The sequence below is a fragment of the Amblyraja radiata genome, chromosome 22 (genome assembly GCF_010909765.2).
Source record: "Amblyraja radiata isolate CabotCenter1 chromosome 22, sAmbRad1.1.pri, whole genome shotgun sequence".
NCBI classification, from domain to species: domain Eukaryota; kingdom Metazoa; phylum Chordata; class Chondrichthyes; order Rajiformes; family Rajidae; genus Amblyraja; species Amblyraja radiata.
This window is the reverse complement of record NC_045977.1, coordinates 25,135,410-25,140,462: the sequence shown is the minus strand read 5'-3', so window position 1 is coordinate 25,140,462 and position 5,053 is coordinate 25,135,410.

Sequence of the window (5,053 nt, the reverse complement as noted above, 5' to 3'; positions counted from 1 at the left end):
AAAATGCTGGAGGAACTCAGCAGGTGAGGCAGCGTCTAGATGCATGCTGGCTCATCCGCTGAGTTTCTCCAGCATTTTTGTCAACCTTCGATTTTTCCAGCATCTGCAGTTCTTTCTTAAACAAGTTAATTATGGTAGTGCTTTAGGAATGTTGGATTCAGCCGAGTCTTAAACGATGCCTCTGTAGAATAATCTATTCCGTTTTGAACTAATCATGCTTTTTTTGCTGATGGGATGAGAAAACGTGAATCTTTGAGGCTGGGCAAATATCCATGGGTCAGGCAAACTTGTTTAAATTGGACAAATTGCATTTTCACTTCAAATAAAATAAATTTGCTTGTTTAACCGTTGCTTATTCGTCCACGTGAACTCGTTTACAGCATCTGCAGACTCCTTTTAATTTAAAATTCTTTTAAAATAGGGTTTGACTTAGTCAAAGCTTCACTTGAAGACCCAACTTTTTGCATCTTTGAACCATGAATTGGAGACCCAAAAATCTCTGTCGAATTGGTTATCAAAATGACCATGTGCTCCCCCGGAATGATGCCAGCTCTTGGGAATATTTTCATTATGATTCTTCACTTTTCCTTCAAATTCGATTTTTATAAAAAGATTCAGCTTGTGAACTTTAAACAGCCCTTTTATTTTAAATATCCTTCGCAGACTTGGTGCGCTGAAGGGCCTGTTTCCACTCTGCATCTCTAAATCTAAAACTAAACTCACACGCACGGCTTGTTGTAGGAATTACAGAGACATGGCTGCAAGAGGGCTGGTGATGGGAACTGAATATTCAAGGATATATCTCCTATAGAATAGACAGACAGGTGGGCAGAGGGGCTGGGGTAGCTCTGTTGGTGAGGAATGAAATTCAGTCCCTTGCAAGGGGTGACATTGAAACAGGAGATGTGGAGTCAGTATGGATAGAACTAAGGAAGTGTAAGGGTAAAAAGACCCTAATGGGACTTATCCATTTGGGGTTAGCAATGGTGTTAGACAAGGGGGAATTTGGTCCCCAGTCCTTTTTAATCTATATATTGATGATCTGTCTAAACAATTGAAAGCCTGTAACACTGGGTGCGTGATTGGTAATATTTTTACTGAACCATATTATGTATGCAGATGATCTTGTGATCTTTAGTCCATCTAGCGCTGGTCTCCAGCAGCTCCATACTATATGTTCTGTGTATGGTGTGGAACATGACATTAAATATAATGCTAGTAAGAGTGCTCTGTGTAGAACCAAAGAGGATAAATGTCTAACATTTCCTGATTTTAAATTGTCTGACAATAATCTTAGTGTCTGTAATAAGGTCAAATATTTACACTGATTTACAGTATGCTTTCGGAGTCGTTCACGATTATGGGCAATTGTGGAAAAATCGAGGCTTCCTGACCTCATCAGGAACAGTTATTTCACACCAGAAGTTAGTTTCCAACCTATTACAGGCAATCCAATTGCCCAGTCAGTTTGCAGTTATTAAAGTTCGTGCCCACACATCAGGCCAGAGCCCTATAGATATCGGCAATCGCCTTGCCGATGGTGCCGCTAAAAAAAGCTTCTTGGACTAACCAGGTTGTTGTGCCCCGAATGATGAGGCAGACTAAAAATTCTAGTAAGAATCAGTCTCCCCGGAAAAAGGAATGCCAACCATCCAGGAAGTACTTCAAATACAGGAGGACGCTCCTGCACAGGTAAAACAGCTGTGGCAGCACCAGGGCTGTGTGTTTGATCCTGTCACTAGCTTATGGGTTACGCCTGCAGGCCAGACTTGCATGTCTGATGAACTTGCGTTATGGATTATTGAATGTGTACACTTTGCAACTCATTGTGGTGCCAAGGCCGTAAATGATATGCTTTTAGACACCTGGTGGCATCCAAAACTTCTGGACTTGTCCCAGCGTATCAGCCAGCGATGTCTGATTTGCCAGCAGCATAATCCAGGTAAAGGCTTGCCCTGTGAACCAGGTAAGACCCCTTTACCAGCAGGTCCATTTGAGACCTTGCAAATGGACTACATTGAGTTGAAAAGGTGTCAGTGTTATAAGTATGTTCTTGTAATTGTCGATGTTTTCAGTAAATGGATTGAAGCATACCTGACCACTGACAATAAGGCGTCTACCATTGTAAAAATATTGTTACGCGAAATCATGCCGCGATTCGGTGTTCCTGCGCGTTTAAGTTCCGATAATGGTCCTCATTTTATTGCTGCAGTAAACAAAGAAATGTGCCAACAATTACAGATACATCAACAGCTCCATTGTGCATAAGGACCTCAGGCCACCGGATTGGTGGAACGGGCAAATCAGACTTTGAAAACCAAATTAGCTAAATTAGTGGCACAGACTGGCTTAACATGGTTAAAACTGCTTCCTGTAGCTCTTTTTCAGATACAGACCACTCCTTCTGGTACGGCACGATTGACGCCTGCGGAAATAATATATGGTCGACCTTTACGGATGCCATGGAATGACCAGGCGGTCCATTTCCATGCCCCCGCAGCGGTCCATTTCTACCAGATGACTGAGGAAATGACATCCTATGTGTTAACTTTAACCCGTGCTTTGCGAACTTCTCATTCACAGGTCAGGGCTGCAAATGGTGAGGTGCCAGCGCTCAAAGTTCCATCTAATATTGAGACATGTTGCTATGTGCTGGTCAGGCACTGGAAGTGTAAGCACTTGGACTCACGTTGGGATGGTCCCTTCCAGGTCCTCCTCACCACTCCAACCGCTGTCAAGGTCGAGGGTCGTGCTGCATGGGTTCATCTGCACCACTGCAAACTGATTGGGGAGCCCAATCAAAAGGGGGGAGAAGAGTCATTTTATTTTCAACTCAGAGTTTTTAGTTTTTACATTGCTGCTTTGCTTGGGAGTTGTATCATTATAAGTTTAGTTGTATCATTATAAGTTTAGTTGTAGCATTATAAGTTTAGTTTTGAATCCTTATTTTGCTATATGGTTAAGAATATGCGACTGATTACTGGACTGACTGACTGAAGGATGGTTAACTTGAGTGAATAGTTGATTAAGTCAATTAAGTAAGAAATGAACTTGTAAGCCTTTGCATTTTCCAGATAAATTCAAATGAGGCGATTTATCCTGCCATGCAACCTAATGCTACTGCAGCCAGAGGGAAATAAAGGAGAGATTCGACAATGTGTCCCAGGACACGCATATAGGATCTTTCACCTCTGCAAAGGAGATGTTGTACAATGTAGAGGCCCAGAAGTCCTCGGAAGATGGAACATAACTAAAATTAACTACTGCCATGGCAAAATGCAACAGACTAACCGAAGCCTCTACCTAATTGATCAGTCACTCTGGGAGTTTCCATGTGGGTACCAGATATGCAGTTCTCTTGCAGGAGGAACCCCGGGGAGGACCGAACTCTAAATAAACACTTGTATGATGGACTATGTTATCAAGAAGCATTAAAGGTCCACCCGGGGTTACAAAGGACAGAACCTGAACAACAAATACGGGAAAAAGGAGAATTTGAAGAAAAAGACACTAACGTGTTTATACGGGCCCATAATGAATTATTTGGTAAAGGGCAAGTTGTGTGTTACCCCGCTATGAAATCTGTTATTAACCTATTTACAGTATCTCCTGAGTGGGGAAGGATTTAACGATTAGTAAAGTGTCAAGATGAGAAGCCAGCTCCGGTCAAAGCTGTCACCATCTATTATGACGAGTCCTTAGCCCCACCAGCTAACTGTTTGCCATTACCTGGCGACAATAAGCATTCATACCCAGGCTGTCAAAACTCTTCGGGTACCAGAGTAGAACCACTAATGCCGTGTAACTTTACCCCTAACACCGACAATAGACAATACGGAAGATGCTTCACTAACCAGGGATACGGGTGCATAGTTGTTGACGTCCCTTCCAACATTACGTGCACAGTACGAACCCCACGACAACCTAGTTGCAACAGTACATCTAAGGGCATCCAATGCACCATTCCCAAAAGATGCGTCGCAGTCTCTGCAGGGTTGCAACTGCTTTGTGGGTGGGCCAATGGAACCCATCTAACTGTAGGATTCTATCACTTGCCCATCCCAAGATACAGCAATTGGATTTCAAGCAATTGGATGGACTGGGCAAAGGGTGGCGAGGTGATTAATACACGCAGAGACTGTCTTGGGTCCATATACAGCGAGGAAGGCTGGCGACCGGAAGGGAGCCGGTTCGAATCCCGCTTGGAGTGCATACTGTCGTTGTGTCCTTGGGCAAGACACTTCACCCACCTTTGCCTGTGTGTGAATGTGTGTGAGTGATTGGTGGTGGTCGGAGGGGCCGTAGGCGCAGTTTGGCAGCCACGCTTCCGTCAGTCTGCCCCAGGGCAGCTGTGGCTACAGAAGTAGCTTACCACCACCGAGTGTGACTGAGGAGTGAATGAATAATGCGATGTAAAGCGCCTTGAGTATTAGAAAGGCGCTATATAAATCCCATCCATTATTATTATTATTACTTATTTTTCAATGGCAAAGGGACCAATTTGCTAAAACCTCCTTTTCCAAAGAACGTAGCCATCGGTACTCCTGTCCCCACCACCGTTCCCTGCCCAGAGAGTTGGTCCCGACAAAACCAAAGGACTCTGCGCTGGGCAGTATCCGCAGAATTCTGTGCCAATTGGAGAAACCCAATTACAATGGGAACATCTAGGTGGGATGCTGCGGGATGGGGAGTACTAAGCCTGCTTACTTTCAGAGGTGTAGGGGAAGGGTTGGCAGCAAAACATCGAAACTATATGATTTGTGGACTAACCATTTTGGGAAATGCCACTACTGGTGCCTTGGAAGCAATAAAAACCCAACTATCAGAAATGCGTCTGTTCTCTTTACAGAATAGATATGCCTTAGACTATCTGTTGGCCCGTGAGGGAGGGACGTGTGCTATTGTAAAAGAAAAATGTATGATGGGAGTTCAGGATAGAACTAGTAATATCAGCAAACATCAAGAGGACATTACTACCCTGCTTGATGGAATGAATGGGGAAACTGGGGTTTTGGGGGGATTATATAATTGGATCATCAGCATGGCCATAAAT